We start from the raw sequence: 15,171 nt of genomic DNA on the forward strand, positions 1-15,171 counted from the left end.
ACCAGATAAACTTGCCACAGTTTCCTGATTTTGTCTACTTTGTGCTGTCTATCCAAGAGATTACCTGCTAATTGCTCCTGGATAATAAAATTGGTATCCCTGTTTTTTACTTACTCAAAAGTAGAGATGGGACGACGAATCCGGCGAATCCACGAATCCCTCGAATATTGGGAAATATTCGAGATTCGTGGATTCGAATCCCGACGCCATTTTCCACTTTACGAATCCGCCAAATCCCGACGCTGCATCGCCGCGCATCCGCCGCTCGCACTCGTCCTCCTCCGACCCGCGCCTCCTCCGCCCGGCCCGCGCCTCCTCCGCCCGCCCGCCCGCATACTTTGTATCAACTCACCTGTCCAGTGGAGCGCAGAGCGGCAGACCTCTCGCTGACTTCCTGGTTCCCTCTAGTGATGGCTTTTACAATGACGTCATCAGTAAAAGCCGGTCCGGCCACTAGAGGGAACCGAGAAGTAACGACGAGGTCTGCCGCTCTGCGCTCCACTGGACATGTGAGTTGATACTTATGCAGGGGTGAGCGAGGAGGCACGAGGGACGGAGGAGGCCATGGGGGTGAGCGGAGGAGGCACGGGAGGGGGGGGGGCGACACCTACCTACCTACCTACCACTTTACCTACCTACCTGCTACTATACCTACCTACAGGCCCCTATACCTACCTAAAGGCCCCCTATACGTACCTACCGGGCACTATACCTACCTACCTACAGGCCCCTATACCTACCTAAAGGCCCCTATACTACCTACCTACCTACCGGCCACTATACCTACCTACCTACAGGCCCCTATACCTACCTAAAGGCCCCCTATATGTACCTACCTACCTAAAGGCCCCTATACCTACCTACAGGCCTCTATACCTACCTACCTACCTAAAGGCCCCCTATACGTGCCTACCTACCTAAAGGCCCCTATACCTACCTACCTAAAGGCCCCTATACCTACCTACATACCTACCTATACTTAATGCCCTATACCCTGCTACCTATACTGAAGGTCCCTTTAACTACCTACCTACCTACAGGACACTATAACTACCTACCTACCGGCCACTATACCTACCTACCTACCTACAGGCCACTATACCTACCTAAAGGCCCCCTATACGTACCTACCTACCTACCTACCTAAAGGCCCCTATACCTACCTACCTACAGGCCCCTATATGTACCTCCCTACCTACCTAAAGGCCCCTATACCTACCTACAGGCCTCTATACCTTCCTACCTACTTAAAGGCCCCCTATACGTGCCTACCTACCTAAAGGCCCCTATACCTACCTACCTAAAGGCCCCTATACCTACCTACCTACATACCTACCTATACTTAAGGCCCTATACCCTGCTACATATACTGAAGGTCCCTTTAACTACCTACCTACCTACAGGACACTATACCTACCTACCTACCGGCCACTATACCTACCTACCTACCTACAGGCCACTATACCAACCTAAAGGCCCCCTATACGTACCTACCTACCTACCTAAAGGCCCCTATACCTACCTACATACCTACCTATACTTAAGGCCCTATACCCTGCTACCTATACTGAATGTCCCTTTACCTACCTAAAGGCCCCTATACCTACCTACATACCTACCTATACTTAAGTCCTCTATATACCCTGTTACCTATACTGAAGGCCCATATGCCCTGCTACCTATACTGAAGGCCCATATACCCTGCTACCTATACTGAAGGCCCATATACCTTTCTACCTATGCTGCAGGCCCCTATACCTTGCTACCTATACTGAAAGCTACCAATATTGAAGGCACCCATACCTAGCTAGCTATACTGAAGGCACCTTTACCTCGCTACCTATACTGCGGGCAACTATACTACGGATCGCACAATTCGTATGTGCAGGATTCGTTAGATTCGGGATTCGAAAGGTTCGAGATATTCGAGAACCTTTTTAGATTCGGATCCGGATTCGGATTCGAAGAAATTGTGGATTTGTCCCATCCCTACTCAAAAGGGACTAGTTGCTACTTTCTAGGCCTTGCAATAGTCTGCCTGGCTGCCACAAAGATAAAATGGGCTAAAGCACTTTGAACCTTAGTAAGAGTCAATTTTAAAATGCAAACTGGCTGACCGGGGTCCCCCTGTACCTGTTTATGAAAAACTGCATGCCACAATCTATAAACCTTGGCCCAATAAGGAGATAACATAGAACACAGTGAATAGGAATGTTCTAACCATGTAAATATTGAGATTTTTTTGAAAATACACTCCATTTTCAATAATAATAGATATTCTTAAACATGCATTTTTACAAAAACATGCATTTTTGGGAAATCTCACCGTTACAAAAACTGGCGGAAGCGGAACTGAAGATTCTTAAAAATAAAAGTTTGAGGGCCCCCCTGTGCCCTCAAATGTCCTATAACAATAATCCGGTCCCAGGTAAGTGAAACTTTTTTTAAAGCGATTCTTAAAGGAATTGCCAGGCCAAATTTAAGAAAATCCCAGCACGTCCCTCGCCGCAGCTCTCCCCGCAGCCGTTCGCCGGAGCTCTGACGCGGTCCCCGGCGATGACATCAGAGCAACTTGGATGTCGCTTTGTACTGCGCCTGCGCGATCGGCGCTGCCAATCACCGCCACGTGGGCCAGAGCGGACCTCCAGGTCGCTCTGACGTCATCGCCGGGGACCGGGTCGGAGCTCCGGAGAACGGCTGCGGGGAGAGCTGCGGCGAGGGACGTGCTGGGAGCTTGGGGCTGGAGGATGCCCCCGGTAAGTAGTGCTTATTTTGTTACATTTGGCCTGACAACTCCTTTAAGCCCCCCCAAAAAATTAGTTTTACTCACCTGGGGCTTCCAATAGCCCCCTGCAGCTGTCCGGTGCCCTCGCCGTGTCCCTCCGATCCTCCTGTCCTCGCCGGCGGCCACTTCTGGTTTCACCGTCAGGACCCGACAGGACCCATAGAGGGCTGCTATAGCAGCATAGAGGGACCTATTGTGGCTGGGAACGCGAATAATCACTCGCGTTCCCAGCCTGTCGGGTCCTGACGGCGAAACCAGAAGTGGCCGCCGGCGGGGACAGGGGGATCGGAGGGACACGGCGAGGGCACCGGACAGCTACAGGGGGCTATTGGAAGCCCCAGGTGAGTAAAACTTCTTTTTTTGGGGGGGGGGGGGCTTAAGGGTCACTTTAAAGGCTCTCCTTCTGACACAGGATTCCAGGTTTCAAATCTCAGCTCTTCCTGTTCAGTAAGCTATCATCTATTCAGTAGGAGACCTTGGGCCAGACTCCCTAACACTGCTACTGCCTACAGAGGGCGTCCTGGCGCTTTGAGTCCAACAAGAAAAAAGCACAATATGAATGTTATTTCTCTTGTCACTGTGCATATGGAGCAGGAAGCCTGGACTCTGGAGAGGAGGACTCACATGTAGCAGAGCTTATGGGTCAGCGGGCAGAATCTCAGCTCTCGATGTTAAAAAACAGAACCAGCAGCATCTCACTCATTTCATTTGTTTTATGAAAACCCCGGTGGTCTTACAGAAGCCCGGCATTGCTTGTGAAAGGCTATTACACCTCCTACACACAGCTTATTTAAAACTTCAGACCAGAAATCCTTTTTAGCATCGATTTCTTTGCACAGAGCTGTGCAGTGGGAGCCATTTAACACTGATCATTCCCCATGATTATTTTAGTAAATCAGCTTTAGGCAGACTTTGGCCTCAGAGTTTGCTTTGCAATAATTATAATGCTCGGCAGGATTTATGGCCTAATACCGCAGCAATCATACCTCTGTCTGGGCGAGGTCAGCCATGCTTTCATTTAATGTATGTACCAGCGAGCTGTTCTTTATGGCATCTGAATCTCTTCTCTCTATCAAATCTACATTAATAGCTCTCGGAGGTGCGTCTGCAGCTGATAATATTGTTAAATGGCTCTGACAAAAGTGCACCTAGTGTTACTTTATATCCCAAATTATCCTGTCACATATTATATTATGTCCTTTTATCTTTACGTGCCGCTACAAGTTGCCTGAACAGATCTGCTCCCCCCTTGCGATTATGCCTAGTTCCACAGCCGCTATCTCTGGTTATACGTTCTCATACACATCAAAGCTCCGCAGCATACCGACTAACAATGCCATGGTCGGCTTTTCAAGGATTTGTCCAAACATTCTTGTTTACACAGGTGATCTGACGTGCAAGGACTGCAAATATGAAGTGCCGTTATGGAAAATGCGTCCCAAAAGGCCCCATGTGCATCCCATGCACACCGTCCAGGTGTCCACCTACACCCAAGGGCTTAGCAATAGCCATAGCAGCTGCTATGGGGCCCTGGAGCAGAGGGGGCCCAGGTGGTACTTGATGTTTTCACCATTAATTTTCTAGTGTTCCTCCACCCTATGACTTTGTCTAGGTGCCAATGGACTATATGCAGTGTACATCGCATGAGAATTTAAATTGCCTAATTAACTCATGTCCATAGGGCATGTGGCATTGCTCAAGAATGCCTACATCTTATGGCCCCATTATGGCCTCATACTCTCTAGCTATGCCACTGCCTACACCCCATTCCCATCTTTGCTTCACCATTTTCCACAGGCAGGCATTGGAGGGGTAATGATCACCAAAATCCAGCACTTTTGTTATTCCATGTTTTGGCATAGGCAATCTAGGCAGTGGCCTGAGGTCTTTATCTATAAATTGTATGGTGGGAGGGATGGGATGGAAATGTGTAAATATGGGCAAATCCTTCACAGAATATGCTTAGAAGTGCTTAGCCAGCCCTGTATTCTAGGTGAAGCCTCAATGGGCACTTTCTCATGGTAATTATCATAGAAATAATGTGGTGGTGAGTGGTGCTAACAATGAACCAATTAAGTCTTGAATTATCTGGCCTATTTTTCTGGTTATTTTTTGATACACACCTACCAACAATCTGTCCAACTATCTGCCGAACTTGTCTGTAAAGCCCCATTCACACGCTCAACGGCAGTCTTTTATGCAGCACAATTGTCAAACAGCTTTTGTTGTAAAACAAGTTGAAACAACTAAAAAAAAGTATTTTGTTATTGTTCAAAAAGCTGATAAGACTGATAAGAAGTCAATCCAACAGTTGGATTAACGTCTTATCAGTCTTATCATCTGTTTGAACAATAGCGAAATACTTTTTTTTAGTTGTTTAAACTTGTTTTACAACAAAAGCTGTATAGGGCTTAACAGACAAGTTTGGTAGGTAGTTGGACAGATAGTTGGTAGGTGTGTATGAACCTTAAAGGGGCACTATGGTGAGGGGCATTATGGCCCCTATGAAGAGATGGGCTAGTCCAAAACCTGTCACTTCTGTCAGATTTCTACTACCTTCTGTAAGTGACTGCAACATAGGAGAAAAGTAATTTATAGCTCATTTTACTCTGTAAAAAAATGTACTTCTTATTTGTTTATGTTTTGATATATTTTAAATGTTAAAATTTTTCGCCATAGTGCCCCTTTAAGGAAAGATATTTAATGAGATAAACAGATAAGGGTGTGTGCATTAGTAACACCATCACTATAGCCAGAGCCGGGACAAGGTCCTCCAGCACCCAAGGCTGAGACACCAAAGTGCGCCCCCCCATTCCTCCCACCCCAGCTGTCACACACTGATTGCTATTAGAGTAAGAAGCGCCACAGGGCCCCCAACCCTCCCAACACCTTAATCTCTAGTTATCTGGCTTGCAGTCACTGCAATGTATCCCCTTTTCTTATTTTTCTCTGCTTCAAACACAATAGGGGAATGATAGATAAGTGAGTTGTGCGCCCCTCCTACACTGCGCCCTGAGGCCGGAGCCTCTCTCGCCTCTGCCTGACTATAGCAACGCTCATGTTACGCAAGAACCGTGGATTATGCTAAAACTCACGGGGGCACAGTACAAGAGGGTGGGCCAGGAGTGAGGAGCACTGTATGGGGGGGGGGGGGGTCAGGAGTAGACCTTATTTGATGCTGCCTAATCTGTCTGTACACATCACATGGAGACCATTGAAATATTTTTGCTGCAGAAACATCATGGGTGAACAAGGCGATGGCAGAAAAAAGTCATGTTAATATGGAATGTGGAGAGAGGCAAATCTAAAGGACACACACTTAAAGTTGCGTGGTCTTAAAGCCTGTGGCCCTGGAGTGGTTAAAATGCAGCTGATATTTTGACCTCTGCCAGCTTTTCTCGTTTTGCTGCCTAGTGCAGCCATGCAAAGCGGGGCAGGGAGCTGTCATAGTTACCTGTTCCAGATGCCTGGATCGGCTTCTCCTCCACCCGCAGTGCTGACTCCCCACCGGGCTGCACTGCAATTGCTGACATCTGGGACCCAATCACATGTCATATCATGTGTTCGGAAATCAGAATATATGGTGGGATTGTTTTATTGTCGCTGGTGGAGGAGAAGATAGCCCATCCAGCCTTTCTAAACAGGCAACTATGACAGCTATGCGCCGCTCTGCATAACCTGCCAGGCTGGAAAAAGTCGTCCCTGCAGCCACATATAGTTTTACAAGAAGGGGTAACAAACATTCTGCAGGGATTTACTGTGGCAGCAGTAAAAATGTTTCCACCTGTGACAAATGTCAGAATGTAAATCAAGGTGAGGAAAAATTTTACATTGGGAAAACAAAGACTAAATAATTTACAATTATTTTGTAAAAAAAATAAGCAATTTTATTCATAGTTCATTATAGGGTACCTGTAGAGAAAAAAAGTGCCCAATTTGGCTACTTACCCTGGGAAAGGGAAGTCTCTGGATAATCCAGACCTTCCCTGTCATCCTCCACTGGCCCGTTCCAGCGATGTCTCCTCACGAAAACCGAAGGCTTGCACATGTGTAGTAGCAAGGGCCTGCTAATGTTTCGGCAGAAAAAGCAAAGGCCGATCAGATCCATGGTACTGCGCAAGCACGAGCCACACAATTGGACTCTGCTTTTTTCACTGAAGCCCAAGCGGGCCCGGACTACAGCCTCGGGGAGGAGGACCGGGGTGCAGAGGATCCAGAGGCTTCCCTCTCTTGAGGTAAGAATCTAAATTTATATGTTTCAAACCTGTCAGGTTTGCTTGACGTTAAATTCAGTAAAGTTCCTCTTTAATGCACTTTCCAGTCTAAAGCTAGCTATATAGTTAATGTATTTGGGAGAAGCCAAAAACAAAATAAATCCCTGTAGGTGCACCACAGACACCATAACAAGATCTAGATAATAATCAGGGATATACTGAAGACACAGGAAACCAAAAATTTGCAAAAATACTTTTTCTTTTTAATTTTCAAAAAAGTGCAAAATTTTGTATACAAAAACTTTAATCATGTAAAAAAGTGCATATATCTGGTCAACAAAGGCAACAACATCGATTTGTTTCGGGTTGATGACCCTTCTTCAGGCCTTTATATATACAATGAGCATCTGCACAATTGAATTACACAGTAGAATCTCATCTGGACAAGTACAAAGCCAGGATAGACCACCACAAGAGAATTCAAACGAAGAGCCGCATGAGAGCAGGACATCCAAACAGGGTAGTCAACCACCCTTTTTAGATGTCCTGCTCTTATGCGGCTCGTGATTAAAGTTTTTGTATACAAAATTCTGCACTTTTTTGAAATTAAAAAGAAAAAGTATTTTTGCTAATTTTTGGATTCCTGTATATCCCTGATTATTATCTAAAGCTAGCTATACACTATTGGGTAAATAAATATATATACCTTTTGTGGGCCATTTACGTGCCTGCCCCCTCCTGCCACTCAATATCAGATCGGATCTCATAGAGATTTGATCTAATATCCAAATCACTGTTGTTGGTAGCTTTGTATTGCTGAATGCAGTACATAGCTAAGGTAGCGAGCTATTGACTGCATATCATTGTTGCCTACAGGACCACTATGCTCCCAACTACTCAATTAGATAAAGAATAGCCTTCACAGATCAGTGCATCATCTTTAAAATGATTGAAAATCAGTCGAGAGGACCTTTATTGTTATAGATTTTTTTTCCTTTATCTATTAAAAAGTCAAATTGTGCACTAAACTTACATTTACATCAGTCTCATCAGGACTATTGCATCAGGGAACATAGATTAACCTATTTTGGTTCCTGGACGTAGAAACTACGTCCAGGAACCATGCGCGCTATCGCGTGCTCCCGCGGCCGATCACGCACGTGCACGCGTGCTCCCGGCCCGCGGTTCGTTAGCCAGGCAATCAGTGAATCGGGCTATGGTGCCCGATCACTGATTCCTCTCCCCCGCTGAAAAAGCGACAGCTTCTCTCGGAAGCTGCGCCTTTTCTGGCTGTTACCTCCCCCATGCATCTCTCTAAGCGTATGTTACGCTTAGAGTGACGTCATGTAAACAAACTCATGGCCGCCATCTTGTGGCCAAAAAGTAATACTACAACTAAAAGTAAAAGAAAAAAAAATCAACACACATTTACATTATAAACCTATTGTTTACATCCCACCCTCCCAAAACTACCCAAATAAAATGTTTAATATAAAAAAAAAACCATACAATAAAAAAATGTAAATATTTACCTAAGGGTCTAAACTTTTTAAATATCAATGTAAAGATGAAATATTTCTATATATTTTTTTTAATTTAAACTTGTAAATAGTGATAGATGCAAAACGGAAAAAATGCACTTTTATTTCCAAATAAAATATTGTCTGCATACATTGTGATAGGGATATAATTTTAACGGTGTAATAACCGGGACATATGGGCAAATACAATACGTGAGTTTTAATTATGAAGGCATGTATTATTTTAAAACTATAATGGCTGAACACTGAGAAATAATCAATTTTTTCAGTTTTTTTCTTAGTCTTCCTGTTAAAATGCATTTACAGTAAAGTGGCTCTTAGCAAAATGTACCCCCCAAAGAAAGCCTAATTGGTGGCGGAAAAAACAAGATATAGATCAGTTCATTGTGATAAGTAGTGATAAAGTTATAGGCTAATGAATGGGAGGTGAACATTGCTCAAGTGAAAACGACGGAAGGCGAATGGGTTAAATGGTAGGGGACAAAGTCTTGGGACAGAATGGTGATGGCAGAAAAGGAGATAGCTTATGCTCATGGAGGTTGATCAGGTCACTACTATACTTACCCCATTCTCTATAGCAATCTCTGTGGAAAGAGGGATGAGCCAAGAAAACCTGGCTGTACACAGGTTAGTGTGAAGTATGCACGTGTTAACTGAGTCCATGTGATCAATACCAGTGGAATAAGGAAACAATTTCTAATAGTAATAGCCTACCTGACCTTGATTTTAGCCTGGACATAGCTATACGTAAATTATCCCATTATGATCATCACTAGAACAGAAAGAGGCACAAAGGGGGACAGAAGGATGTATAAAGCAGGACTTTTGGGGGGTAGAGCTGGCACAGAGGGTTGCAGTGGAGGCAGGGGTAGCACAGATGGGGACACTGAGGGAACAGGGGGACACTGAGGAAACAGGGGGACAAAGGTGACACAGAGCAGGGGCAAACCTAGGATTTTCAAGGGGGGGATTCCTGAAATGTCTTCCTCAACCGTGCACAATATAGTATAATATACAGTAAAAGGATGTCATCCTGGGTACACATAATGCATTTTTTACATCCGACTGACAGGATCTGACAATTATTTTCTAAATGTCCGATCTGCTCCCGATCGACAACGGGATTGATCAGGAGAAGTTTGGATACAGATAATAAGGAGGACAGCCGACATTGCTAATGAAGAGGAAAATGAAGCATACACAGCAGGGCACATGGCTGTGCTCATACCTGACTCTGTTAAAGCGGTAGGATCGGCCATACTATACCAGGGAGAAAAAACACATATATAAGTAGATAAATACTTGATCTACTTACATAACACATGTTATATACTGTCCACGTTTTGATTTCAGTGAATGTTATATAGTAAATTACGAGAATTCTGTTCCTAGTGGGGGCCATGTCTTTTGCCCACAGTTAAGGCTAACTCGTGATGTAATTTCTGCCCTTTACTTTTTTTCTTGTCTCCTCCAATCGCTGAGTCACCTCAGCCTTGCTTGTAAACACAAGTGAGCAGGGGATTAGGTTTCAGATAAGAAGCTGGCAGGGAAATAAAGGGAAGAGGAGGAATAGATTATATATAAAAAGAACCCCCAGCATGCAATTCTTTGGCACGACTACTAAAGGGCCAGTGTTCCTTAAAGCGGAATATAACCCTGCATTTCAACTTTGCTCTAAAACATTATTTACAGTATATTATATGCAACCAGCATTTTTTTTTTTACTAGACCAGCATTGGAAGGGTTACACAGGGCTTTAAAGTCCCTAGAGATTTCTGCAGACGCATCCGAACTTCAGTTAGATACTTTTTGTTTACAAATATGTATCTTTTAAGTGTTTATTGTGACTCATCTCTCTCACTGAGAAGGAGCTTGGAGGACAGCCAAAGAGTGTGTAACTGTTTATCAATAGATACATCTAACTAAATAGAATGTAACTATCTGAACGTCTGCACGGAACTTAAAACCTCTGTGTTTAACCCTTCCAATGCTGGTCTAGTAAAAAAAAAATGCTTTTTGCATATAATATGCTGTAAATAATGTTTTAGAGCAAAGTTGAAATGCAGGGTTATATTCCGCTTTAAGTATGTGATAACTCCAAATCATAACAGCAGAAAAAGTTTTGAAAGTTTTGAATGCAGGATTAGCATCTTTATCACTTAATACACTTAGACCAGTTGCTGTTGAAATTTGATTTTTATGGTGACGATACCGCTTTAAGTTCCCCAGAGCTTCTCTATGCTTTGTACACACGTTGCTGCTCCATCCAAAGTCCACTGTAGCTGGGAAAGAAAGGGTGCAGTACTGTGAGCTGTAGGCTACCTGCAGATATTCTGGTTTCTCAACTTGTGCCTGTCCCCAGACACTGCACTGGCCCTGGTCTTAGGGGGGGATTCTGGGCAGCTGTAGTCCTCCCCTGCGCTTGCCTATGCAGAGAGGGGCACTGAAGGCACAGGGGAACAGAGATGACACTGGAGGCACAGGGGAGGTACAGTGGACAAAAATGCAGCAGTGTTCTGACTTAAAGGGACTCCGAGCAGTGCAGAAACTATGGAAAGATGCATATAATTTTAAAGCTCTCTTTCTCCTCTTTCCAATGATATATAAACCACTGCCCTACGCCTTTTAGTTTTCGCTATTTTCGCGATTGAAATTGCCGCAACTGCGATTTCGATCGCAAAAATAGAGAAAACTAAAAGGCGTAGGGCGACGATTTAGGTGTTGCCAAAAAGAGGAGAAAGACAGCTTTAAAATGATATCCATCTTTTCATAGTTACTTGTATTACACAGGCGTAGGGTGGCGGTTTATATATCATTGGAAAGAGGAGAAAGAGAGCTTTAAAATGATATGCATCTTTCCATAGTTTCTGCACTGCTCGGAGTCCCTTTAAAGGAATACTATCGATACCCAAGTGTTCTAAAATGACAGTGTGCAAATAATGTCTAAGTAGCTGTGTAAACATTTTCCTACTTTTCATGTTAAATATCAAAGGCAAAAACTGTAATTTATTGAGGGTAGGATTTAGCTATATTGGGACAAATCAATTGCAGAAGGGGTGTCTGCTTCAATGCACAGCCAGAGTTGCATATCAGACTACAGAAAGCAAATATCAAACATAACAAACTCTGAAAGCAAAAACAGTATGAAAAGCTGTGACAATTAGTTACATTTCCTCTGCTCTCTTCAGACACTTCAGTTAGAAACACAGGACACAGGAGCTGCAGCTCCTGTGTCCTGTCTCTCTCTGTCACACACAGAGTTACACATAGAGTTAGCTGATGAAGGGTAATTTCCCCTCTCCTCATGGCTCAGTCAGCCATCAGTTTTGGCGTCAGTAAAGTTTGAATGTATATTGATAACAGTAAACAAAGAGGTTGCTACTAAAATGTATACACCAGTACTTAGCAGCACTTCCCTAACAATTCCTGTGTCAATTGAAAAAAATATGTGAATCGATAGTATTCCTTTAAGAATGGATTCAGGTTTGGAACAAACCTACAGTCCCTATCTCCTTTGTTAATTAGGGACAAGCTGTACTTCTTTTTGTTTTTCAGCTGAATGAAGCAGCTTGTACTTCAGACTGTCATGTCTTCTGTTTAGAATGCAGTCTTAAAAATGTTGCAGTTAAACTGAAAAATAAAATGAGACTCTGTTCTATATTACTAATGTTGTATTTATCATTAGTACTACACATACAATTCATTATCTCATGAGTTTATGTTCAGTTCAGGTTTGCAGTGTGTAATCTCCCTGTTAGTCAAGCAAAAATGGGGCTGGAAATGTGGGTGCACCAGGCACAGCCATAGGTTGTCATAGGAATTATTGCTATAGAGGCGTTCAGAGAGTAATTTGGGCGCTGTCAAAAGACGGAGCTCAAATTGCTATAAAAGCAGCATAATTTGGCTGCCAGCAGTAGCTGACAGCTGAATTACATGTTACACCACAGTCTATGGCGGCCTGGAGGGGGAATAGTAATTAACATAGCGGGGACTTTTGCAGGCGCCTAGTGAGCCGTTTTTCCACTTTCCCCCCCTCGCCCAAATTTCTCTGTGCCTTAATTACATGTACACATCTTCCTAGCCACATGTATAAAGCAAAGTTCAAGTAAAAATAAACGTATGAGTTACTTTCTAATGGCAAATATAGCAAAGTCCCCAGTAACCGGCGTGGATCCACTTGTGCCGGATATATGTTCTTGCTGGTTGCTTCAACAACCTCCCGAAAAAGCACAAACACCCCCCGCAGCATAAAATACTCACCCAGCCTCTGGCACTGTCTTCTAGCCTTTCTGTAGCTCCTGGCGGATTTCCGGTGTCTCCCTTTATGGCTCCTGGTGTGTCACCTGACTTGCATCCAGTCAAGCTGGAAAGCTGCAAGGAACTACAGGAAGACTAGAAAACAGCACTGGAGGCTTAGTAAGTATTGTATTCCCTGCACCCCCCCCCCCCCAAAAAAAAAACACACAGTCCTCATTTATCCCCTCAGGCATGCCAGTTAGTGGAAACTCCTGGTTACCTGAGTTCCGGATAATAGGGAGTTTCCTGTAGAAAATTAGTAACATAGAACATAGTTTCATATTTTTATTTTCAGTTTAAAGGGAACCTTAACTCTAAAAAAAAATGAGTTTTACTTACCTGGGGCATCTACCAGCCCCCTGCAGCCATCCTGTGCCCTCAGTCACTCATTGCTCCTCTGGACCCCCGCTGCCAGCAAGTTTCGTTTTTTGCCGACTGGGAGTTGGCCAGTCGCCATGTGTACGTTTTTACGTATTCCTGCTGGTGCAGGAAGCTATTGCAGACATCCACAAGTACATTTTTACGCGTTACGGTTGTAATGCGTACAATTTTATGCATTACACCTGTAAAGCATAAAAATGCACTTGTGGATGTCTGCAATAGCTTCCTGCACCAGCAGGAATGCGTAAAAACGTATGCATGGCGTCTGGCCAACGAAAACTAAACTAGCTGGAAGCAGGGGGCTAGAGGAGCCATGAGTGACTGCGAGGGCACAGGATGGCTGCAGGGGGCTGGTAGATGCCCCAGGTAAGTAAAACTCTTTTTTTTTTTTTTAGAGTTAAGTTTCCCTTTAAGGGCTTAGTTTTAAGACAGCATTCTAAACTGTAACAGTCTGATGTAAAATCTGCATTGTTGAGCTGCAGGGTAAAAAAATTAAAGCAATGACTCTTGTTAAAGGGAACCTGAAGCGAGGAAAATTATTTAAAATAACCACATGACGTAGCTGCAGATGAATATTACATACTAACCTCAACGACCGTTCCTCTCAGAAGCTCACCATTTTCTTCTTACAGTGATTCCTTCCAGTTCTGACAATATTTTGTCAGAACTGAAATATACCAGTTGCTGTCAGTTATATATCAGCAGTTGTCAGTTACAACTGAATGTGTAAGGTAATGTTCATATTTCCCTATGGCTCAAGTGGGTGATATTACAGTTTAACAGTGTGCTGACCAGGAAGCTGTTATGGGGTAATGGCCATTTTTAAAATGGAGGACGGAGAAATCCATTGATCACAGTGGACAAATGGGATGCAGGAGAGGAGAAAGATTGAGGAGTAGACTACACAGGAGGTAAATATGGCCTGTTTATGGTTATTTGTACTTTTTATTTTCAGTTCAGGTTCTCTTTAAACACTAAAACCTTAACAGTCTTTTTTTCAGCCAGCTAAAAGGGATTTGCCTTCTATTCAATATTCTGAAAACCAAAAACCAGTCTGAATCGCCAAGTTGTTCAACTTGTTCATTTTCATAAACAACTAGTTTTTAACACTTGCTGTAAAGGTCAACAGAAAGGGACTTCAGACAAATTCTTAGTAGGACTATATGTACGTATGTTTATATCATCATATCACACTTTAATTTTCATTTGCTGAATGTAGTGGCATCCTGCAAGGAGGTCTTCTGCCACAAATATATAGATTTTTCTTTCTAACATTTGTTTGTCTGCTCTAACTCCTTGGAAGGAAAGCAATGACAAACTTGTAAAATATAATAAAAAAAAAAAAGAGACAACACCTTTTCAACAAACGGTTTACATAGTCAAAGCCATGTTTTTTTTTCAGTAGAAATGTATGATTGTGAGAGTTGGACCATGAAGAAGGCTTAGTGCAGAAGAATCGAAGTCTTCGGATTGTGGTGCTAGAGAAAACTTTTAAGAGTCCCTTGGACTGCAAGAAGATCCAGTAAGTCAATCCTTAAAGAAATGTTCCCTGACTGAAGGAGCAATGCTGAAGCTGAAATACTTTGGACACATATAGGGCCCAATCCAATGAACTTTTTCTTCTAAGTGTTCTTGGTATCTTCACAAGAAATTGACTATTAAAGAGACACTGAAGCGAAAAAAAATATATGATATAATGAATTGGTTGTGTACTATGAATAATTACTAGAAGATTAGCAGCAAAGAAAATATTCTCATATTTTTATTTTCAGGTATATAGTGTTTTTTCTAACATTGCATCACTCTATAATATGTGCAGATTACACAACACTCAGCATTCAAAATGAGTCTTTCAGAGCAGTCTGTGAAGTAATGAACTCTCAAGAGAGTGGCCAAGGGACATGGGAGAGAGACAGACAATCAATTTAATAACCACTTTCCACCTGGTATTTTT

General features: G+C 43.2%; 1 long non-coding RNA gene across 1 annotated transcript in view; it reads left to right on the forward strand.

The window, feature by feature from the left end:
* Positions 1–14,813, forward strand: part of LOC137538353 (uncharacterized) — a 60,683-nt gene extending 45,870 nt beyond the window's left edge. Inside the window, exon 4 of the long non-coding RNA XR_011024758.1 lies at positions 14,623–14,813. This is a non-coding gene — a long non-coding RNA (uncharacterized lncRNA). The remainder of the gene's footprint in view (positions 1–14,622) is intronic.
* The last annotated feature ends 358 nt before the right edge of the window (positions 14,814–15,171 follow it).

Source organism: Hyperolius riggenbachi, chromosome 11 (genome assembly GCF_040937935.1).
Source record: "Hyperolius riggenbachi isolate aHypRig1 chromosome 11, aHypRig1.pri, whole genome shotgun sequence".
Lineage (NCBI taxonomy): Eukaryota > Metazoa > Chordata > Amphibia > Anura > Hyperoliidae > Hyperolius > Hyperolius riggenbachi.